At 44.8% G+C, this 25,766-nt stretch overlaps 2 pseudogenes; both read left to right on the top strand.

Moving 5' to 3' along the window:
* The window catches only part of LOC119280063, a 13,961-nt pseudogene extending 10,275 nt beyond the window's left edge, over positions 1 to 3,686 (top strand).
* Positions 3,687 to 4,785: 1,099 nt separating this feature from the next.
* On the top strand, positions 4,786 to 7,662 carry LOC119280064 (annotated as a pseudogene).
* The last annotated feature ends 18,104 nt before the right edge of the window (positions 7,663 to 25,766 follow it).

A 25,766-nucleotide genomic window follows, 5' to 3' on the forward strand; every position in this document is an offset into this window, starting at 1 on the left:
GACCTAGACCTAGCCGCATGGCACGGCCATGGCCATGGCGGCGGCCAGATCCACCCCCTCCCCTGCTCCGTTCCCTCGACGGCCGGTGGTCATCCCCCATTAGGCCACCCGCAGCAGCTCATCCGCTCCTCCTCCTCCTCCCCGACGCCGATGCGCTCGCTCCCGCCTTCCCCCGCCCGAACCGCCTCCTCGATCCTCCCCGCCGATCCTTCGCTTCCCCGTGGCCCTAGGCCAGCATCGACAGCGCTCCCTCCCAGATCCAGCAGCGCCGTCGTCGAGGTCAAGGGCTTCTTTGAACCGGTCCTTGACGGAGGGCAGGCTCGAGCGTCGGGAGATGACCTACGCGTGCTTCTACGCGGCCCAGATCGAGCAAGGCAGTGGTACGCATCCCTGCTCCTCCCCTTCTCTTCTCCTGCATCTCGCCCCCTCCCCCCTCCCTAAATCTGATGCATGCGCCCATTTTCTTGCATGTTCGTGAAGAGACCTGATCTGGTTTTGTGAAGGAAGGGGCCGGCCATGGAGAAGATCCCGCGGGCATCAGATCATCCATGGCAGCCTAGGAGGAGCACCACCGGTTCAGTTTCGTCACTTGCTCCACCAGTTCAGGTGAGTCCCTCCACTTCTCCTCATTTGGATAATCCCAAATCTCCGCTCTCTTACTCACCTCGTCCGTTCTCCCTCCCAGATCCGTCGTCACTCGAGCACCAGGATGTCGGGTTGACTACTATCAACGCCAACGGCCGCCGCCAGCCTCGTCATCGACGACCACACCAACTGGTGTTGCCTCTCCCATTCCATGCCTGTTTAGTAGCTCTGCATGGTCATGTTTACAGTTGCATGCATATGTTAACTGGTATTAGGTAAATTTTAAGAGACAATGTCATTTGGTACTCAAGGTTGCCTAAAATTACTCTGCCATTGTTAACTGAATGAACAGAAACAATACTACATGAGTTCCACTAGTTACTTTATATGAAGCAACAGTTATCTTGCAGCCATCTAATATGCAATTCTAATAATATTTCATATCCTGATTTTTAAGTTGTATATGTCATTCATGCATGAATTCCTTTCTTATGTACCAGCTCCCTAATCATGTTTTTTGTTTTTCGGGTTGCTATCTTGGGAGAGAATCCCTTCTCCTGTCTCATTGTGATTCCTGCCTTTGGTTTGATTTGTTTTGTTTTTTGTGCAGGTTGCTTAGATCTGATTTGGACGAGTTGTTGCTGCTCCCGCAGGTGGATGACGAGGCCTCATGGCTGCTCCCTACTCCTCCAACCACATGACTTGGTGTGGTGAGCTCATGTCATGTCATCTCATCTCATCTCACGTGCACAACAAACTTTGGATTGCTCTGGACATGTCTTGGTTCATTATTTGAAAATTTGATTGCTATGGTGTTGTTTGAGGCTGGCTTGAGCAGAGGAAAAGCTGTTCCTTTTTTGATGATCATGGTGATACTGCTGTCATGTTGCTTCTTGTAGTGAGTAGTACACGCATGGACCTGATAAAATGGTCCTTGATATGATGGAATTAGTAGCATTTGTGTGGGTTTACACTGTTGTGCCTAAACTACTATGGTTGCCAAGCCAGCATCCATTGCATCAATCCTCATGAATTAGTGGACAATGTACAGATAAACTCTATGGAAAATAATGATAGTGATCCAGCACAACAGTTTACTTAATTCCTTTGCTGATGTTTAAACTGATAATTATGATGCATTGGTCCATATGGCCTTGTTTTTTAATGCATATATATGATTTAGTTGACAGGCCTTGCTCTTAACCTCTGAAGTTTAACAAACTGGTCTATATTACTGAGGATGTATAATGTAGAAGTATAGAAACCATAAATTCAAGCTTCTGCTGTAGCATGCTCAATATATACTGTTAGAGAACAGTGTGTTCTACAAAAGGTTGAAACAGCATGGTCTCGGTCAGTTGTAGGAAGTAGAAACACTAAGGCTGACATCTTTTGCACCTCACTGTTTTATTTGTTTTTTCTAATTTAATTTTGTGGATAGTAAATTTGCAATTGTAAGCCCTTTGTAAAAAAATGCATTTTACGTTTCCATGCCCTGTAGTGATGAAGCATGTGTCTCTGATATTCTGCATGACTGAAAGGCTGATATCTTGTATAAATTTGGCTTTTGCAGGTAATCCTTTTCCCTGCCACGTTCAGCTGCATCACTCTGATGCCCATGAAGGGTGATAGGAACCATCTTCCTGCCGCCATGAAGGGCCACTTGAAGCTGTCAAAAGACACCTGTAGAGTTTGTTATACTGTGATCGCATTTGTATGTGTTGATGTAACAGATTGTTGCTTCTTGTTGATGTAACAGATTGTTGCTTCTTGTTGATGTAACAGATTGATCGCATTTGTATATTAGAATCGGCTTGTTACACCTATTTTCTGTCTATTTTGATTTAAATACTGGTTGTTTAATTATTGGCATATTGAAATATGAGGAACATGGGCATGACAACAAAGTTCCACAAATTGGGAGCTGCTTATCAGAACCTGACAATTAGGACCCATTTGAAAAAGGAAAAAAAGGCCACAACCCAGAAATAAAAAGGCCGAATTATAGGGCCTGGCCCGTGTAGCTTACCCAAATTGCAAGAAAAAAACAATAAATGGGCTGAATTAATGGGCTCGGCCCATGTAGAAAATCGAATTGGACCGGGCTGAATCTTGTGCCACGTCAGATTGCCACGCTGGATGCCTACGTGGCCTGGGGAGGTTGCTAGTGACCAAAACGCCACAGTAGACGTATTTTGGTCATAAACGTTTGCGACCATTCCAGAAGAAAGGTCGCTATAGTCAGTTTACGACGCCCAGCTTTTGACCTTATGTTTTCGGTCACAAAAAGGTCATAAATGGAAATTTGTGACCTTTCAGTGACCAATAGTGGCGGTCATAAGTTGACATATTTCTTGTAGTGGACGGAGACCACGCGAAGGACAGCCGAAGAGAAACACATGAAGAAGAAACACACCACCGTCGGCCCTAAGCTGGCCGCACCACCCACCACCACGCACGGCAACCGGAGCCGTCGTTGGGCCTCCAAGATGACGCCTCCAAGGAGGTAGTGTTGTCGAAGACACAACACCATCATCCGATCCGGCGAGCCAGATCGCAGGTTTTCACCCGGAGACCACAAAGCAAGTGCCGTAGGTGCTGGAGCTCCACAGCGGCACCTCCTGCAAGGAAGACGACGTCCATAGTCGCCGCTGCCACCGACATTGACATAGTCGATGCAAGGTTCTCACCTGGAGTTTGAGCACATCCCTACAGCAAGAGGCCTGAACCACGCCGAAGCAGATCCACGCGGAAGAGCTCGAAGACCACGCCTCCAGGAAGGTATACGACGCCGGGTTGGCACTGTCGTGGTCAGCTCACCCAAGGGGTGAGCAAGGATTTCTCCCAGAGCACCGCCGCACCGGACCCGAGACGCCCCCGTGCCGTCCGCCATCACGACCGGCATCCCCAAGCCAGAAGCAAGCCACACATCCACCAATACAGCTGGCAGCGCCAACCAAGCCGCCGAGCAGCATCCCACGACCGACCTCCACGAAGATGGCCAGATCGGGGACGGGAACCTCGGCAAACTGCGACCACTGACAGATCTGGAGCCGACGCGCCGGCCGCTCCAGTCCCACCTCGCCCCGCAGCTCCCCTGACTCGACGCCACGCCCGAGGGCAGATTCGAGAGGATCCAGCCTGCCCCGGCGCATCTGGGATCAGGCGCACCGCACCGCACCACCACCAGCTCCACGGCGCATCCACCACCCCGTCCAGCCGACCACCCCAGGGGACGGCGGCTGTGTTGCTTCAGAGCGCCACAGGAGCGAAGCGGAGCAGGGGAAGCCATGGGACAGACCGCGGAAAGCAGCATCCGAGAGCTTGTGCACGCGCGCAGGAGGCACTCCACCACCAGCTCGCAGCACGGCGCCCGCGCGCCGAGCCTTAGGACGCCGGCGAGGAAGCGGCAGCCGGCGGATCTGGGCTGCAGTTTGCGGGCCGACGCACATGACCGCCGAGTAGCACCCGCCGCGCCCGAGTGCCGCCCGTAGTCGCGAGCAAGGATCCCCGCCGCCGCCGTCAGCCACACGGCATCGCCCGCTGGCGTCCTCCAGCGGCGGTGGATAGGGTGGAGGCAAAATTTGTGGTGGCGGCGCTAGGGTTTGGTGGTCCGCCCGAGTCGCTCGCACGGGAGCGACGCGGGGGCTCTATCTCTCCCGCTTAGACATGGTCACAACACAGGCACATCCACACGGGTATTCATTAGTTTCTTTTAGTGAGTAACACATATAAGGTCTCATTCACGGAGCAGGTGGGCTTACGTGCTCTATTTTTCTTCTTCTTTGGTACAACGACGCGTTTGCAGGGTCTACGCTTGTAGATTGGTAGTGCCGTGTAATTTAACTTTTGCTATGCAGTCCAAGGGCATCCTGACCCGTCTAAGATCGGACTGGGCCGTGCGTGAGAGCAACCAGAGTAACACTGTTAAGTACTACTACAACTAGCTGTTACCTGGGACCCCGCTATGCAGAGGACCACAAGGTAGTGACTCTGCGCATATGACCAGCTGTGCAGAGTAAGATTGTTTGCTTTTGGTTGACAGAATAAAATCATGCCCTATACATAGATTCTCATTTTGGAACAGCAGTACAAACATTACCACAGTGCCCTCATTGTAACCTCAGAGCTCTACCACCTAGCTTCCTTCCACTTAAAACACATCCACAACACTATATAGCTAGAGAGATCCAGCTTGCCATGGAGATTGCCCTGGGGGCTATCGGCCTTCTCCTCCCCAAGCTCGGTGTTCTCCTCGTCGGCGATTTCACCCTGGAGAAACGCATGAGAAAAGGCATTGAGTCTCTTGTGATAGAGCTCACGCTGATGCACGCTGCCCTCCGCAAGGTGGAGAAAGTGCCCTCAGAACAACTCGACGAGGGGGTCAAGATTTGGGCAGGAAAAGTGAAGGAGTTATCCTACCACATGGAGGACATAGTTGACGCCTTCATGGTGCGTGTGGAGGATGGTGGTGAGCCTGCCAACCCAGAGAATAGAGTCAAGAAGATACTCAAGAAGGTCAAAGGATTATTCAAGATTGGCAAGGACCTCCATTGGATCTCTGATGCTCTCGAAGAAGCGGTTCATCAAGCTAAGCAGTTGGCCGAGCTACGTCAAAGGTACGAGCAAGATATGCAAGATACAAGCGCTGGTGCTTGTGTTGACCCTCGCATGATGGCCCTTTACACAGATGTGATAGAGCTTGTCGGCATTGAAGAAACACGAGATGAGTTGATCAACATGTTGAAAAAAGGTGATGATTGGTCAAAGCATCCATTGAAGATTGTCTCTATTGTTGGATTTGGTGGGTTAGGCAAGACAACTCTTGCCAAAGCAGCATATGACAAGATCAAAGGGCAATTCGATTGTTGTGCTTTTGTTTCGGTTTCTCAGAATCCTGACATGAAGAAAGTTTTCAAAAATATTCTTTATGAACTTGACAAGAAGAAGTATGCACATATTCCTAATGAAGAATGGGAAGAAAAGCATCTGATCGACGAACTCATTGAATTCCTTAATGCCAAGAGGTATGCTTCTTTTTTCGTGTTCTTATGGATGGATACATTTCACTCTTGTAAAATCATAACACCAATTCTCATATACAATATCATATGGTTGATTAATTACAAGTTTATAGTACATCTTCCTACTGTTAAACTTCTAGTAAGAATTAGGGAGTATAATTTTAGGGTGACCAAGATTTTTTTTCTTATAGGTCGGTATTCTCAATCATTTAATTAATACCCTATGAAAATTATAGGATTAGACATTTCAAAAACATGTGCAGCTTAAGTTTTAGAAATGTGCAATAGGCACAATTGCACATTTCTACAACTACAACTCGTTTTTTTATGAAACTATTTGTCTCCCGGCATGTAATTTGATTGCCATAGAAATATAATATTCGTAGGATTGCCAACTTAAAAAAAACATTTTTACAAAAAAATGATTTGTCGACTAATTCAAAACTTTAATCATATAGGTACCTCATCATAATTGATGACATATGGGATAAAGAAGTGTGGAAATTAATCAAGGGTACTGCTTTCTCCAAGAAGAGTCCCGGAAGCCTACTAATCACGACAACCCGCATCGTTAGTGTCTCTGAAGCGTGTTGCTCTTCTAGGGATGACATTTACAAAATGAAACCTCTATCTGACGACGTATCAAGAACTCTCTTCTATAAAAGAGTATTTTCTCATGAAAAAGGGTGTCGTCAAGAATTGGTGCAAGTATCCAAAGACATTTTGAAGAAATGTGGTGGCATACCATTGGCTATTATTTCTATAGCAAGTCTTCTGGCTAATAATCATCAGGGAAAAACAAAGGATCAATGGTATGCATTGCTCAATGCCATTGGCCGCGGACTCATAGAAGATCGAAGTTTAGAGGAGATGAAAAAGATATTATTATCCAGCTATTATGATCTACCTTCGTACCTGAAACCTTGTTTATTATATCTTAGCGGCTTTCCAGAAGATCACAAGATTATGAGAGGCAAGCTAACATGGAGATGGATATCGGAAGGTTTCGTTTATAGTGCAAAACCAGAAACTAGCTTATATGATCTCGGTAATAGCTACTTCAGTGAGCTAGTAAACAGAAGTATGATCCAGCTAATAGGCACTAACGGTGAAGAGGAAGGAAACTTAGAAGCTTGTCGTGTACATGACATGGTACTTGATCTCATATGCACATTGTCAGCTGAAGAAAACTTCATCACAATATTGGATGACAGTGGAAGAAAAATGCCTAACTTGAAAAGCAAGATTCGTAGATTGTCCATCCAAGATAGTAAGACATATGTGGATAGCAATAGGATGGCACACATGAGATCTTTTAGTGTTTTTACGAATAATGTTGTTGGGAAAGTGTTGGATATTTCAAGTTTTCAAGTTCTTCGCGTGTTGGATTTAGAAGGTTGCGATGTTTCAGATGTTGGGTATGTGGGGAATCTACTGCATTTGAGGTACTTAGGGCTAAAAGATAATCATGTTAAGGACCTTCCCACGGAAATATGGAAGCTGCAGTTTTTGCTAACCTTGGACTTGAGAGGTACTAAGATAAAAGTACTATCGTCGAGTGTTATTCAGCTAAGACGTCTAATGTGCCTTTATGTTGACTATAATATGAAGCTGGCGTCTGGTATGGGTAACCTGACTTGTCTAGAAGTACTCGGTCAACTAGGGGTGTCTGGCCTGGACCTCAATGTTGTCAAAGAATTGGGCCATCTGACCAAACTCAGGGTGCTCCATGTTTTATGTAAATGTTTGGATGAGACCTCGGATAAAGCTTTGGAGAAATCGCTTGGTAATTTACACAAATTGAAAAGTAGAGATAGAGATATTTACTGAAGATGAATTAATAAATTTGATGAGGAAAGATTGGGTGGCCCCTTTACAACTCCGTAAGTTGAATTTCCGGTCAGTCTATAGTCGGTTCCGTACTCTGCCATCATGGATCAATCCTTTATCGCTTCCTCTCCTCACCCATCTTCGTATCAAATTGGATGAAGTGCAGTGGGAGCTCATCCAGCTTCTTGGAACGACGCCTGCTCTTTGTGTTCTCGAGATATGAGATTTTTCTAAGGTCTGTGGATGTGAAGAGTATACGGTGGAAATGCTTGCACTTCCCTCTGGTGCGTTATTCCCATGTGCGCGGGTGTGCCGCTTCATTGGTATTGGTGCCGTGCCGTCTATGTTTCCACTTGGAGCTGCGCCGAGGCTTAAACACCTTTTGTTCGCCTTCTCAGCTGACTGGATCTCCCATGAAAATTTCGATTTGGGCATGCGGCACCTCCCTTCCCTCCAGTGAGTTGAGGTTAGCACTATCGGTGCAGAGGCGAATGAAGTAGAGGCTGCGCTGAGGGCCGCGGTGGAGGACCACCCCAACCATCCCATCCTTGCCTTTGACATATACTAGTCGCACAAACCACGATATTCCCATCATCTGTTCATCCTCCCAGCGTTCAGGTTCGCTAGAGCTTACCTCTGTTGTAATTGTAGTCCTTCTTGTTCTTGCTTGCTCACGAATGTTTATTCCTGTCCACTTCCGTTTTTCAGTTTCAGGCGGACGGATTGCTAGGTCGATTCATCAAATCTCGCAATCAGGTATACTAATATGCATTTATTTACTTGGATGAGCCCTGTATTTTTTATTTTCTGTTCGGAACATTTGAATGAGCCATTTGCATGTCTCTGCTTCAACAATCCAGAACTCTATGTATTTGCTAGCAGTATATGTGCCTATCTGAAGTTCCAACAAAGCTGCAATGTGGATTGTGCCTCGGTCACTTCGCTTATGGTGCACAAATACATAGTAGCCATTGTTACTTCTGTTTGCCACAAGATCTCATATAACGCGGTTCACATTAGCAAGCAATCCACTAGTACACATGTCCCTTTTCTGTAGTTGGATGAAGCATGTTTTTCGTCTTCTGTAACATTTAGCTGGGCCACTCACATGTATGTCCTTCAACATGGCATTGCAGGTTGCATGAGCTAACAAATGTCATCGACATGGACTTGATCGTGCATGCCTCCGCATCTTCTCCAGCCATACTATCAAGCACACTGCGTTTGATCCATCTTCCTTCTACAACGAGTATTCTGTCCAATCATGTCTGAAGTGATGTGGTTACCTGTCGAGGAGGTTTGGATCTCACCCCCTCGCATCCCTCGCGTCGCCTCCCCCCGGGCAACGCCAGGGGCCCCAACCCTAGTGCCGCCAGCACCTCTCCCTCCACCCCTTCCTGCCGCCGCTGCCGCCGGCGTGGGCCGCGGTGGCGGCGGGCCTGGTGCCAAAGTTCCTGGGAGGGAGGAGGCGGCGGGTCCCATCTGAGGCGGCGGGGGCGACCCTTCTCATGCGATCCAACGGCGGCGGCTAGGACGGAGATTCCGGGCTGTGCAGGGGGGGGCCCGAGCACCATCGTCAGCGGAGCAGCGGCCCTGCATGGACGGCGGCGGTGGCAGCGCCCCATCCGGCGAGGTGGGCTGTCCTGCTCGTGATGGTGACGACGACTACTGTGGATCCAACGCCCCGTTTGGATCCGTCGCGGGGAGGCCTTTCGCCGACCGGCGGCGCGTGGAGGGACTGGTGAGGAGATGCCGGATCACCGCCGGAGTATCGACGGCAACATACGTCTTCGTGGCGAGATTCCGCTCGGTTCCAGCCAGCCACGAGGTCGGGAAGACGTGGCTTCCGGTGAAAATCGCGCCAGACTGCGGTCTTGGCGGACGATGGCGGCGTCTCAGACGTCGTTTCCTTCTGGAGGCATCGTCGTTGCAGGTCTCATCAACCTGACCAGTAAGTTCCGGGGGAAACCCTAGATCTGGGTCTACCGGATCGGACGATGACGGTGATATCGGTACCGTTCTCCCTCCTGGGGGCATCGTTTTGGAGCGAGTGCTGGTTGGAGGGGACAAGAGGAGGAGCGGGGTTTCATCTACTCCATTGATGACGGCGGATCTAGGCGGCGTGGCGCAGTGGAGACTCGGCGCCTAATGAGCGGAGATGGACTCGCGCAGGAGGGTGACGCTGCCTGGCGTCATGGTGGCGTCGGCGGCAGTTGGACCGGCCAAGGTTGATGCAGCAGTACAGCTCTGAAGATGGATTCGTGGCAGGTGGCTGCGGCGGCCTCATACCCGGCAGGGGTCCTGGTTGAGAAGCACGCCGGACTGGTGGGTGCCCATACCCAGCAGGTGTCCTGGGTGGGACCTCAAGTCTTTAGATGTTTAGGTTTGGCTGCGTGGTCTGTTTGGTATTAGGCCCAGACTTTCAGCGCCCCTACTCAACTGGATAGGGATAGCGACAGTTGTTGCTTAGTTTGGTGGCTTTAGACTTATTGTTGTATGACTCTGTACGGTCTTGTGTCAATAATTAATAAAGTGGTTGTATGCACCGTCCAGTTGCAGAGGCCGGGGGTCGTCCTCCTTTTCTAAAAAAAATGTCTGAATTGATGAAGTCTGAACTCAACATGGTTTAGTCAATTCAAGAACCATTAAGTTTCTACACCCCCCCTCCTGCATTTTGCCCATGATGAACCATTAGTTTTTATGTACTGATGTCCTGTCCTTCATCTTCATTACATTCCTTTGTTTGTAACAACTTTATTTCAGACCCGCAAACTAAAAAAACCGTGCTCAGTTTGTAATATGCTCTGAAGTGTCATCTTGTATTTGTCACATTGGGTTGATCAAATAAACAGGGCGATCAACGGTGTCATTTTGATGCACCGGCTTTGCACCAGTATCAACTACCACATGTTTCTAATTTTGTAGAACTAGAACTTTAATTGCTGTTACATCTCATCGTGTGCTTCGCTTTCGTTTACTCCGTAGTAAACGAAATTAGAAAGCGAAGCACAGCTGATACTTCTACTATCCATCTTCTTCATCCCCAACCCACGCATCTCCTCTCGCCGCCACCCATCCCCTCCACCATGTCTTCCTCAAGCGCTGCCGTCTCCTTCACCCTCAATTACAACACCTCTGAACCACTTACCCGGACGAACTATGTTCTCTGGAAAGCTCAAGCCCGATCCCAGATACTGGGCGCTGGCCTCTATGGCTACATCGACGGCACCATCGTCGAGCCTCCCAAAACCCTCACCACCAAAGACAAAGACGGCAAAGATCAGGTCACCCCCAACCCTGCCCATACCCCTGGCTCGTCCAGGATCAACAGATCGTTGCGTATCTCCTGCGCAATCTGTCCAAGGAAGTCCTCATCCAAGTCGCCTCGCTTGAGTCCTCCCACGCCATCTGGACTGCCTTGGCCACCATGTTCTCCGCCGTTTCGTTTTCTCGTGCCAACAATCTTCGCTCTGCACTCACCAATGCTCAGAAGGGCTCCATGTCTGCCTCTACCTACTTTGGCCAGATGCGCTCTCTCTCCGACGAGCTCACCGCGGCGGGCAAACCCCGTGGAGAAGGGGAACTCATCTCTTTCATCATCGCAGGGCTTGACATGGATTATCAACCCATCATCTCCGCTCTCGACGTCCGCACCGAGCCCATCATGGTTGATGGTCTCTTCTCCCTCGTGGAAAACTTCGACCAGCGCATGGAGATGTTTCATGGCGCTGGCAATGGCGGCTTCAAGTCCTCTGCCAACATCGCCTCGCGGGGCTGTTCTGGTGGTGGAAACGGCGACTACCGCAAAGGTGGGGGTGGTGGTGGCTCTTGCGGCGGCTACAACGCTGCTGCTGGTGGCTCTGGCGGTGGCGCTCCTGGAGGCTACCACATGGCGGGCGGAAACGGCGGCTACCCTAACCCTAATTCTGGTGGCGGCTATGGCTTCCACCAGAATGGCGGGGGTCATCAGGGGGGCTCTGGTGGTGGCGGTGGTCACTTTCCTCAGAACCAGAACCCTTCTGGTGGTGGCGGCTACAACCGGCGCAACAACAACAACAATCGGCGCCCCTTTCAAGGGTATGAAGGGTATGAAAACAGATGTCAAATATTCAAAAAAAAAACAAACCATATTGCAAAAGATTGTGATTGGCGTTACGCCGATGACAAAAATTCCCCCAAAAAAGAAAGTTGCAGCTGCATCCGATATGTCTTATGGCGTTGATACCAATTGGTACATGGACACGGGTGCCACCAACCACATCACAAGCGAGTTGGACAGGCTGACTATGCATGAGAAATATCGTGGCCATGATCAAGTCTGCACTGCGGCAAACGATGCAGGTATGGAGATAAGTCATGTTGGTCAATCCTTTATCAAAACCCCACACAAAAACCTTGAAATCAATGACATCTTGTATGTTCCTAATGCCTCCAAAACTTTGCTATCTGTTCATTGTATTGCTCTTGACAATAATGTGTTTTTAGAGTTTCACCCATTCTTCTTTTTGTTCAAGGATCAGGTCACGAAGAAAGTTCTCCATAGGGGTGTATGTGTCGAAGGCCTCTATGCTTTGCTTCCCAAGTATTGCCAGAACAATAAACAAGTGTATGGTGCCATCAAGCTTTCTACTGAAAGGTGGCACAATCACTTAGGTCGTCCTTCTTTTTCTACTGTTCATCAGATCCTTAGTAGAAATAAACTCCCAGTTTTTGGTGAGAGAAACTTAGAAACCATTTGTGATTCATGTCAACGAGCAAAAAGTCATCAATTGCCATATCCTGTTTCTACTAGTGTTTCCACTAAGCCTTTACAGCTTATTTTTTCTGATGTGTGGGGTCCTGCCCCCACCTCTGTTGGTAGACACTCTTACTATATAAGCTTCATTGATGATTACAGCAAGTATACATGGATATATCTCCTTAAGAAACGTCCTGATGTGTTCCAAGTTTTCCGCAATTTTCAAGCTCTCGTTGAACGTAAACTTGATAGCAAAATTATCTCTGTACAGTCGGACTAGGGGGGTGAGTATGAGAAATTGAATTCTTTTTTTCAAAAGATAGGTATCTCGCATCACGTCTCTTGTCCACATGCGCACCAACAGAATGGCTCTGCTGAACGCAAGCATAAGCACATCATTGAAGTAGGTCTTGCTATCTTAGCTTCTGCTTCAATGCCACTAAAATTTTGGGACGAAGCCTTTCTCACTGTCGTGCATCTCATCAACATGTGGCCTAGTCGCACTATTTCTAATGAAATTCCAACTGAAAGTCGTTTTCATGTCACACTAGATTACACCACACTTCGCGTTTTTGGGTGTGCCTGTTGGCAAAATCTTCGTCCCTACAACACTCGTAAGCTTAGTTTCCGGTCTAAGCAATGTGTCTTTCTTGGGTATAGCACTCAGCATAAGGGGGTCAACTGCTTAGATGTTTTCACTGGACGTGTGTATATCTCATGTGACGTTGTGTTTGATGAAACTCACTACTAGAAAAAGGCCTACTAATGGCGCACCGGTTTTGCCTACTAATGGCGCACTACCGGTGCGCCATTAGTACCACGCCACTAGTGCGCCATTAGTATCTGGTATACTAATGGTGCACCGCTGGTGCGCCATTAGAATAGCCCACGGTGCGCCATTAGTATCTGGTATACTAATGGCGCACCACATAGAAGTGCGCCATTAGTAACAATATTTTTTCAAAAAAAAAATTCAAATTTTTTTTCAATTTTTTTTTCGTTTTTTTCTTAATCTCAGTTCACTATGGCTTAATCTCGGGTCAATATGCTTAATCTCAAACTTCCCGAAAGGTCACCCATCCTCACACTACTCCAGCCCAAGCACACTTAACTTCAAAGTTCTATCCAACCCCAGCAACAGCTCACTTCACAGGCACTTGTTGATATATCTAGCATATCAATCTTATTATACCTTGTTGATGTCTAGGACTTTGTTCATGACTATGATGAAATTTTGAAAAATATTTCAAACTTCCCAGTCATATTACGTATCATTTTTTGAAAAAAAATTCAAAAAAAAAGTTCGAAACCAATTTTTTTCTGTTACTAGTGGCGCACCACATCCACGGTGCGCCACTAGTAAGTTTGAATTTTTTTTGAATTTTTTTGCCTCTAGATCTTGAAAGCCCGTAACTTTTTTTCTGTTAGGTTTTTGGGGATTTTAAAAATGTTTAACGGGGTTCCCTCTATGCATCTTGTTCATCGTGATCGTAATTATATATATAATTTTTGGCCTCGTGAAGGAGAAAGCATCGCTCAAGCTTGGGGGAGGCTTAAATCAATGTTATATTCATGCCCCAATCATGAGCTCGCAAGAGAAGTAATTATGCAAAGTTTTTATGCTCGGCTTTCTGATAACAATCGCACCATGCTCGATACTTCTTGTGCTAGCTCTTTTATGATGAAGACTATTGAATTCAGATGGAATTTATTGGATAGAATTAAACGCAACTCTAAAGATTGGGACCTCGACAAAGGTAAGGAATCAGGTATGACACCTAAGTTTGATTGTGTTAAATCTTTTATGGATACCGATATTTTCCGTAAGTTTAGCACTAAATATGGACTTGACTCTGAGATAGTAGCTTCTTTCTGTGAATCTTTTGCTACTTATGTTGATCTCCCCAAGAAGAAGTGGTTTAAATATCATCCTCCCATAGAAGTAAAAGTAGTTGCACCTATTAAAGTTGAAGAAAAGATTGTCACTTATAATGATCCTATTGTTCCCACTTCTTATGTTGAGAAACCACCTTTCCCTGTTAGAATGAAGGATCATGCTAAAGCTTCAACTGTTGTTCGTAAAAGCAATATTAGAACTTATACACCCCCTGAGCAAGTCAAAGTAGAACCTAATATTGCTATTGTTAAAGATCTCTTGTCTGATAATATCGGTGGGCATGTTATTCAATTCCAGGGTGAAACTGCTAGAATTGCTAAACCTTGTGATAAAGATAAACATAGACCTGTGGTAGGCGTGCCTGTTATTTGTGTTAAAATAGGAGATCATTGTTATCATGGCTTGTGTGATATGGGTGCTAGTGCTAGTGTTATACCCATTGACTTATACAAAGAAATTATGCATGACATTGCACCTGCTGAATTAGAAGATATTGATGTTACAATTAAACTTGCCAATAGAGATACTATTTCTCTAGTGGGAATTGTTAGAGATGTTGAAGTCTTGTGTGGGAAAACCAAATACCCCGCTGATTTTCTTGTTCTTGGTTCTCCACAAGATAGCTTTTACCCCATTATATTTGGTAGACCCTTCTTGAATACTGTTAATGCTAAGATAGACTGCAAAAAGAATGTTGTTACTATTGGCTTGGATGATATGGTTCATGAGTTTAATTTCTCTAAATTTAGTAAACAACATCGTGAGGAAGAATTGCCTAGTAAGGATGAAATTATTGGTCTTGCTTCTATTGCTATACCTCCTAGTGATCCTTTAGAACATTATTTGCTAGACCATGAAAATGATATGTTCATGAATGAAAGAAGGGAAATAGATGAAGTATTCTTTAAACAGGAACCTATTCTGCAACACAATTTGCCTGTTGAAATCCTAGGGGATCCTCCTCCACCCAAGGGTGATCCCGTGTTTGAGCTTAAACCGTTGCCTGATAATCTTAAATATGCTTATATTGATGAAAAGAAAATATATCCTGTCATTATTAGCGCTAACCTTTCAGAGCATGAAGAAGACAGATTATTGAAAACTCTGAAGAAGCACCGTGCCGCTATTGGATATACACTTGATGATCTTAAGGGCATTAGTCCCACTCTATGTCAACATAAAATAAATTTGGAAGCGGATGCCAAACCAGTTTGTGATCCTCAACGACGTTTGAATCCTAAAATGAAAGAAGTGGTAAGAAAAGAAATACTCAAGCTTCTGGAGGCAGGTATAATTTATCTCGTTGCTGATAGTCAGTGGATAAGTCCTGTCCATTGTGTCCCTAAGAAGGAAGGCATTACTGTTGTCCCTAATGATAAAGATGAATTGATTCCGCAAAGAATTATCACAGGCTATAGGATGGTAATTGATTTCTGCAAATTAAATAAAGCTATTAAGAAAGATCATTACCCCTTACCTTTTATTGATCAAATGCTAGAAAGATTATGCAAACATACACACTATTGCTTTCTAGATGGTTATTCCGGTTTCTCTCAAATACCTGTGTCGGCTAAAGATCAATCAAAGACTACTTTTACATGCCCTTTTGGTACTTTTGCTTATAGACGTATGCCTTTCGGTTTATGTAATGCACCTGCTACCTTTCAAAGATGCCTGGTGGATATATTCTCTGACTTTTGCGAAAAGATTTGTGAGGTCTTCATGGACGACTTTTCCGTCTATGGTTCCTCTTTTGATGATTGCTTGAGCAATCTTGCTCGAGTTTTGCAGAGATGTGAAGAAACTAATCTTGTCTTGAATTGGGAAAAGTGCCACTTTATGGTTAATGAAGGTATTGTGTTCGGGCACAAAGTTTCTGAAAGAGGTATGGAAGTTGATAAAGCCAAGGTTGATGCTATTGAAAAGATGCCATGTCCCAAGGACATCAAAGGTATAAGAAGTTTCCTTGGTCACGCCAGATTTTATAGGAGGTTCATTAAGGACTTCTCAAAAATTTCTCGGCCTCTGACTAATTTATTACAAAAAGATGTACCATTTGTCTTTGATGATGATTGTGTAGAAGCATTTGAAGTACTTAAGAAAGCATTAGTCTCTGCACCCGTTGTTCAGCCACCTGATTGGAATTTACCCTTTGAAATTATGTGTGATGCTAGTGATTATGCTGTAGGTGTTGTTCTAGGGCAAAGAGTTGATAAGAAATTGAATGTTATCCATTATGCTTGTAAGACTCTAGACAATGCTCAAAGAAACTATGCCACTACCGAAAAGGAACTTTTAGTAGTTGTATTTGCTTGTGATAAATTCAGACCCTATATTGTTGATTCTAAAGTAACTATTCACACTGATCATGCTGCTATTAAATATCTTATGGAAAAAAAGGATGCAAAATCTAGACTCATTAGATGGGTTCTCTTGCTGCAAGAATTTGATTTGCATATTGTTGATAGAAAAGGAGCTGAGAACCCCGTTGCAGATAACTTATCTAGGTTAGAGAATGTTCTTAATGACCCACTACCTATTGATGATAGCTTCCCTGATGAGCAATTAAATGTCATAAGCACTTCTAGTAGCACTCCATGCTATGCTGATTATGCTAATTACATTGTCGCTAAATTTATACCACCTAGCTTCACATACCAACAAAAGAAAAAGTTTTTCTATGACTTGAGACATTACTTTTGGGATGACCCACATCTCTATAAAGAAGGAGTAGATGGTGTCATTAGACGTTGTGTACCTGAGCATGAACAGGAACAGATCCTACGCAAGTGTCACTCCGAAGCTTATGGAGGACACCATGCTGGAGATAGAACTGCACATAAGGTATTGCAATCTGGTTTTTATTGGCCTACTCTCTTCAAGGATGCCCGTAAGTTTGTTTTGTCTTGCGATGAATGTCAAAGAATTGGTAATATTAGTAGACGTCAAGAAATGCCTATGAATTATTCACTTGTTATTGAACCATTTGATGTTTGGGGCTTTGATTATATGCGACCTTTTCCTGCCTCTAATGGATACACACATATTTTAGTTGTTGTTGATTACGCTACTAAGTGGGTAGAAGCTATTCCAACTAGTAGTGCTGATCACAACACTTCTATTAAAATGCTTAAGGAAGTTATTTTTCCGAGGTTTGGAGTCCCTAGATATTTAATGACTGATGGTGGTTCACACTTTATTCATGGTGCTTTCCGTAAGATGCTTGCTAAATATGACATTAATCATAGGATTGCATCTCCTTATCACCCGCAGTCCAGTGGTCAAGTAGAGTTGAGCAATAGAGAGCTCAAATTAATTTTGCAAAAGGCTGTTAATAGGTCTAGAAAGAATTGGTCCAAGAAACTTGATGATGCATTATGGGCCTATAGAACCGCATATAAAAATCCTATGGGTATGTCTCCGTACAAAATGGTCTATGGAAAAGCTTGTCACTTACCTTTCGAACTAGAACATAAGGCATACTGGGCTATTAAAGAGCTCAACTATGATTTCAAACTTGCCGGTGAGAAGAGGTTATTTGATATTAGCTCACTTGATGAATGGAGAACCCAAGCTTATGAAAATGCCAAGTTGTTTAAAGAAAATGTTAAAAGATGGCATGACAAAAGGATACAAAAGCGTGAGTTTAATGTAGGTGATTATGTATTGCTATACAACTCTCGTTTAAGATTTTTTGCAGGATAACTTCTCTCCAAATGGGAAGGTCCTGACGTTATCGAGGAGGTCTATCGTTCGGGTGCCATAAAAATCAACAACTTCGCAGGCACAAATTCGAAGGTGGTAAACGGTCAAAGGATCAAACACTATATCTCAGGTAATCCTATAAATGTTGAAACCAATATTATTTAAACTGCAACCCTAGAGGAATACATAAGGGACACTTTCCAGCCCACTTCAGACTCCTAAAAGGAATAGGTATGTGGTACGGTAAGTAAACCGACTCCAAAATAATTTTTAGGCAATATTTCTCTGTTTTGGAATATTTAGAAAAATAGAAAAATAAGTAGCAGTCCGGGGAGGACACAAGGCCTCCACGAGGGTGGAGGGCGCGCCCCCTACATCGTGAGCACCTCGTGTGCCCTCCGGACTCCGTTTCCTTGCACGATACATATTTTGGTCGGTAAAAATTCATTATTTATACTCCCGAAGGTTTTGACTCTCGTATCACGCAAATATCCTCTGTTTTCGTTTCGAGGTGTTGCTGCTGCAGATTAAAGCAAAATTTCATCTCAAGATTTGGAGGGAGAAAGCTATGTGGCTGATTACCTTGCAGACCCTAAGGTCTACGGGGACTTGGACCATAGTGGCTGGACCACGGAAGAAGAAGAAGACTATGAGCCCAAGGAGAAGGAGGAAACAAGCTCAGACGAAGATGAAGTTCCGCTACCTCAACCGGCGGATGTGCATGTGGAGTTTAAAAAGTCAAGTCTACCTGATAGAGCGAAGAAGCCAAAGATCGAGTTTATCCCTTTTTGTCTCTTGCAGGAAAATAAGCAAGAACTATGCAAAAGAGTATTAAGTCTTGAGCGGGAGATCGAAGACCTGAAAGAGCAAAACATTATACTCAAGCGTAAATTGAGGAAGAAGTCACCCTCATCATCAACAACTCCGCCTCCATCACCTCCGAGGACATAATCACATGGGTATGGGCACTCCCCTTGGCAACTGCCAAGCTTGGGGGAGGTGCCCTGGTATCGTATCACCATCACAACTCCCATCTTTACCATTTTTCTTAGTTCGATCCTATTAGTAGTATCTTGATTTAGTAGAATAAAGTCATGGCATGATCTAGTTTTGAGTTTTGCTTTACGATCCTTCTTTGTAATTGAGTCTGTGAGCTATATAATAAAGATTAGTGTTGAGTCAAGGGCTTGATTATTTTGCCATGATCTTGGGTGAATAGAAGAAAAGAATAAAAAGAATCAAAGAGTTCATATTGATCTTAGTGAAAGTAATGACTTCACATAGAAAGAGTATGATGATTAAAAGTTGTTGGGAGTTAGCAATTATAGCTTTGGTCATCGCTGCAATTAATAGGAAGAAATAATGAAAGAGAGGTTTCACATATAGATATATTATCATTGACATCTTTTATGATTGGGAGCACTCATTAAAATATGACATTCTAAAGAGTTGAGGTTGGACAAGGAAGACAATATGATGAGTTATGTTTTCTTATATCTGAGATAAAGTATGTTGTCATGGATCCTCTAACGTGTTGAGCTTGCCTTTCCCCCTCTTGCTAAAATTCTCGGCACCAAGTAGAAATACTACTTGTGCTTCCAAATACCCTTAAACCAGTTTTGCCATGAGAGTCCACCATATCTACCTATGGATTGAGTAAGATCCTTCAAGTAAGTTGTCATCGGTGCAAGCAATAAAAATTGCTCTCTAAATATGCATGACTTATTAGTGCGGAGAAAATAAGCTTTGTACGAACTTGTTGTGGACGCAATAAAAGCGACGGACTGCATAATAAAGGTTCACATACAAGGGGCAATATAAAGTGATGTTCTTTTGCATTAATATTTTGTGCATCAACCCTAAATGCGCATGACAACCTCTGCTTCCCTCTGCGAAGGGCCTATCTTTTATTCTCTACCTTATGCAAGAGTCACGGTGATCTTCACCTTTCTTTTTTTTCATTTTATCCTTTGGCAAGCTCAGCATGTTGGAAAGAGTATGATATATATATATATATATATATATATATATATATATATATATATATATATATATATATATATATATATCTAATTGGATGTAGGGGAGCATGAATTGTTATTGTTGACATTACCCTTGAGGTAAAAGGTTGTGGGGCAAAACTATAAGCCCCTATCTTTCTCTGTGTCCGACTAAAACTCCGTAACCACAAGTATCGCGTGAGTGTTAGCAATTATGAAGGACTAAGTGATAGTTGAGTATGTGGACTTGCTTTTAAGCTCTGACATAGACTCTTTCCGATGTTATGATAAATTGCAATTACTTCAATGACTAAGGGTATAACTTGTTGGTGCTCAATAAGGTTTCTGATTCATGCTTTGGCTTTGTGAAAAGATCATCACTTGAACATGAGTAATCATATGACAAAATCTATATATGTTGCTGTTATGAAATAATCATGATGCCTTCATGTCCGTATTTTATTTTTATCGACGCCTCTACCTCTAAACATGAGGACATATTTATTGTTATCGGCTTTTCGCTTGAGGACAAGCGAGGTCTAAACTTGGGGGAGTTGATACGTCCATTTTGCATCATGCTTTTATGACAATATTTATTGCATTATGGGCTGTTATTTCACGGTATGTCACAATACTTATGGCTATTCTCTCTTATTTTACAAGGTTTACATGAAGAGGGAGAATGCCGGCAGCTAGAATTCTGGGCTGGAAAAGGGGAAAATATTGGAGGCCTATTCTACGCAACTCCAAAAGTCCTGAAACTCCACGAAATACCTTAAAATAAATAAAGAAAAATCGTCGCCAAAGATGAAGGCCAGGGGGCCCACATCCTGCTCATGAGGGTGGGGGCGCCCCCCCGGGCGCGCCCCCTATCTCGTGGGCCCCCTGGTGGCTCTCCGACACCCATCTTCTCCTATATGAAGTCTTTCGATGAGGAAAAAATAGAAGACAACTTTTCAGGACGAGACTCCGCCGCCACGAGGGGGAACCTTGGCGGAACCAATCTAGGGCTCTGGCAGAGCTGTTCTGCCGGGGACAATTCCCTCCGGGAGGGGGAAATCATCACCATCGTCATCACCAACGCTCCTCTCATCGGAAGAGGGCAATCTCCATCAACATCTTCACCAGCACCATCTCATCTCCAAACCCTAGTTCATCTCTTGTATCCAATTCTTGTCTCCAAGTCCGGGATTGGTGCTAGTAGTTTGCTAGTAGTGTTGATTACTCCTTGTAGTTGATGCTAGTTGGTTTATTTGGTGGAAGATCATATGTTCAGATCCTTTATGCACTTTATTACCCCTCTGATTATGAACATGAATATGCTTTGTGAGTGATTACGTTTGTTCCTGAGGACAAGGGAGAAGTCTTGCTATTAGTAGTCATGTGAATTTGGTATTCATTCGATATTTTGATGAGATGTATGTTGTCTAGCATCTAGTGGTGTTATGTGAACGTTGACTACATAACACTTCACCATTATTTGGGCCTAGAGGAAGGCATTGGGAAGTAATAAGTAGATGATGGGTTGCTAGAGTGACAGAAGCTTAAACCCTAGATTATGTGTTGCTTCGTAAGGGGCTGATTTGGATCCATATATTTCATGCTATGGTTAGGTTTACCTTAATACTTTTGTTGTAGTTGCGGATGCTTGCAATAGAGGTTAATCATAAGTGGGATGCTTGTCCAAGTAAGGGCAGTACCCAAGCACCGTTCCACCCACATATCAAATTATCAAAGCACCGAACTCGAATCATATGAACGTGATGAAAACTAGCTTGACGATATTCCCATGTGTCCTCGGGAGAACTTTTCCTATTATAAGAGTTTGTCCAGGCTGGTCCTTTGATACAAAAAGGATTGGGACACCTTGCTGCACTTTATTTACTTTTGTTACTTGTTGCTCGTTACAATTTATCTTATCACCAAACTATCTGTTGCCACTTATTTCAGTACTTGCATAGAATACCTTGCTGAAAACCGCTTATCATTTCCTTCTGCTCCTCGTTGGGTTCGACACTCTTACTTATCAAAAGGACTATGATAGATCCCCTATACTTGTGGGTCATCAAAGGCGCACCTGCTCATGCATGGTTTCATGCATGGCCATACTCGGTGGATAAGTGAAGATGATGATGATGATGATGAGGAGGAGGAGGACGTCGACGGGGCAGGAAATAATGACATGGGGCCACCAGACGAAGAGATGACCGATTATGTGCCCGAAGAGGAAGACGGGCTCAGAAATGTCGATGGCGAAGAGGCAGTTCAAGGCGGAGAACATGCGGACACGCCACCGTCTTTGTCGCTACTAAGTTCAGCCATGCGGGACCCGCATGTTCGAGACCTGCTTCGCAAGAAGACGACTAGCGACAGAGCTGCTTCTAGAGCGGAGGCCAAACTGGCGCAACTGGAGGTAGACTCGATGACTCCTTTGTATGATGGTTGCAATAATCCCGAGGTGACCCACTTGAGTTTCACACTAGAACTTCTAAAGATGAAGGCAAAAAAACAAATGGACAGATACAAGCCTGGATGAGCTTCTGAAGTACCTAAAGAAGGTTCTTCCCGCGGGAAGCCTGTGTCCTACTAGTGTCGAGGAGGCAAAGAAAATCATGTGCCTCTTGATCTGCCACATATTAGATATCACACATCCATCAATGATTGCATCATTTATCGGAATGAGCACGCGGAAAAAACCATCTGTCCAAAGTGCAATGCTTCACGATATAAAAAGGCCGAAAAGAAAGCTCCACAGAAAGTTGTATGGTACTTTCCGACCACTCCGTGTCTACAACGGTATTTCTTAGATCCTAAGGAAGCAAAGCTTATGCGCTGGCACGCGGAGAGGGTGAAGCCAGATGACAGAGATGAACCGAAGCTGAGACACCTCACAGATGCTAGCCAGTGGAGAGCATTAAATGATGAATTTGAATTTTTCGCAAATGATCCAAGGAACATCGTGCTTGGTGCTAGTAGTGATGGCATGAATCCATTTGGCAACCAGAACATCAATCATAGCACATGGCCCGTGTTTGTATGGATGTACAACCTCCCCCCTGGTTGTGCATGAAGGAAAAATACATACACACGGCCATGCTTATTCAAGGGCGGAGACAACCGGGAAATGATATAAATCTGTATCTCAGGTTACTGAAAGAGGAGTTATAGACCTTATGGACAACACCGGCCAAGACATGGGATGCAAGCAAAGGGGAGTATTTCTACATGAGAGCCACGCTGATCACGACGGTGCAGGACTATCTCGGTTATGGCTATCTCTCCGGCTAGGTGTGCCATGGATATTGCGGATGCACGAGGTGCATGGATGATACAACTTCTCTGCAGCTATCAAAAGATGGCGGGTCTTCGAAAATCGTGTACATGGGGCATCGAAGATGGCTCGAGAAGGATGACCCATGGAGAAAGCATGGAGATCTATTCAATGGTAAGGCTGAGCATCGAGGTCCTCCACATAAGTGTAGCGGTGCAGAAATATATGAGTTATTGAAGAATTGGGAAGAGTGACCCTCGCCGGGAAAGACGAAGAAAAAGGCGCCGGAGCCACTGCTGAAGATATGGAAGACGAGATATGTTTTCTGGGACTTGGAATACTGGCCCATACTCGACACGCCTCATAGCCTTGATCAAATGCATATCACAAAAAATATCCTTGAGAGTTTGCTTGGAACATTGATGAACATGCCGGAGAAGACCAAGGATGGGCCGAAGGCAAGAAAAGACTTGGAATTTTTGAAAATCAGGAAAGATCTCCAAATGCCCGGTAAAAGGTCGTCAGAGGAGACCAAGACGGAGACGGAGACAGAAGATAGGGGTAAAAAAGTAAACAAGAAGGAAGAACAATATTGCCCCCCCTCTTGCTTCACCTTAGATCCGAAGGAGGTCGATCAATTGTTCAAGTGCCTTGCCGGAATCAAAGTTAGTTCCGGATACTGTGGCAAGATAAGCAGATATCTGGACACTAAGAAAAAAAGGTTCAGTGGGATGAAGTCTCACGACTGTCATGTGATGATGACGCAGTTACTCCTGGTTGCACTTAGAGGGATTATGGACACACATGTGCGTGAAACGCTTACTGACCTATGCCACTTTTTGATGCTATCTCTCGAAAGTCGATCAGTGTGAAGCAACTCCATAGGCTACAGGAAGAGATCGTTGTCATACTGAATGAGCTAGAGATGCACTTCCCGGCCGCATTCTTTGATCTCATGGTGCATCTATGTGTCCACATCGTGGATGACATCATCGACCTAGGGCTGACATTCCTGCTTAGCATGATGCCGTTCGAGAGGATGAATGGGGTAATCAAAGGATTCGTTCGTAACATGTCCTGTCCAGATGGAAGCATAGCCCAGGGATATCTGACCAAAGAGTGCATCTCTTTCTGTGAGAGTTATCTGACCAAAGACCCTGTTGTTGGTTTGCCCGTCAACAAGCACTTGGAAGGCTCGAAGGCGAAGGTCACACCAACAGTCATAGGGATGTGAATGTGTTACGCTCGGGCCGACAAAACGACCTTGACAGGGCAAACTTAGTAGTGCTACAACACCTAGATGTGCTAGAAGATTTCATGACACTGCATAAAGAGACCATCGCAAAGAAGTACCGTGACCGTGGGGTGCACAGGACGGACGTTGAAGTTATTAGAGAGCACAACTCCACTTTCTTGCGTTGGTTCAAAGAGAGAGTTCTGGCTAATCCCCCGGAAGAGGGTTGTCCGAACGGAACACTCATATAAGCCTTAGCACATGGCCCCTCGACCAACCTCGCGACTTATCAAGCATACGATATCAACGGATACACGTTCTACATGGAGGAGAAAGATATAAACAGTGATGACCAAAACTCAGGGGTGACGATGGAAGCCATGACCGGGAATGTAATTGAAAGATATTACGGAAGGGTCGAAGAGATATGGGAGTTTAACTACTCTGGATTGCATAGCGCGACGATGTTCCGTGCCAGATGGGCTAAAAATGTACACAGAGAAAATCGACATTTCACTACCATGTGTATACCCGACTCCGATGATAGCGGTACCGCCAACGCCATCGCCAAAAATGAGCCATGGGTACACGCTAAACACGTGACATAATGTTTCTTCATAACTGATCCGATCAATCCCAGCCGTGTTGCCGTGAAGACAAGCAAAAGGAGCATCGCCGGAATGGATGGAGTCGCCAACGAGGAAGACTATGACCAGTACGGTGATCTGATGAGGGAAGATGATGCTGATGACGATGAAACATATGTCAAAAGAAGAATGAAGACTACATTACCTACGAAAGATCGTAATCCCTGGAGAACGAAAAGTCACGACCATGGGCTCAATTATTCGACAATGAACAAAAGAGGGAAGAAGATCAGTCTAAAGCGTCGTCGTCGCCCAAGCTGACAAACTAATGCCAAAGTTTGTGTGTGTCTAGCTATTTTGTATACCGCCGATAGCGATCAAATGATGTAAGATATATATTATACTATTATTATCCGGAGGGTAACAATGGTATATTGCAAAATTAAATTAAAGAAAAAGAAAAGAAAAGTGCAAATGAAATAAAAAGAAAAAGAAAAAGAAAGGAAGTTTTGCAAAATGAAATGAAAAGAAAAAGAAAAAGGAACTAATAAATTGTGGAAAATGAAATGCAAGAAAAATAAAAAAATGAAAATGAAAATAAAAAAGGAAAAAAAGTTAGCAGTAGCGCGTTTTATCTAGGGAAGCGCTATAGCTAAGAAAAAGGAAAATAAAAAATAAATAAAGAAAAAAACTAGCAGTAGCGCGTTTTTGCTGAACCAACGCTATAGCTAACTTAGCTATAGCGCGTTTTGCTAACACGCGCTATAGCTAAGTTAGCTATAGCACCGGTCCGCTAGCCCCCTCTTTCCTGTCTCTCTCACTCGCTCCGCTCGATCCCCTCTGACCGCCGACACCGCCGCCGACGCCAGCCCCGCCCCGCCCCGCCCGCCGCCGA

The sequence above is a fragment of the Triticum dicoccoides genome, chromosome 3B, assembly GCF_002162155.2.
Source record: "Triticum dicoccoides isolate Atlit2015 ecotype Zavitan chromosome 3B, WEW_v2.0, whole genome shotgun sequence".
Taxonomy (NCBI): domain Eukaryota; kingdom Viridiplantae; phylum Streptophyta; class Magnoliopsida; order Poales; family Poaceae; genus Triticum; species Triticum dicoccoides.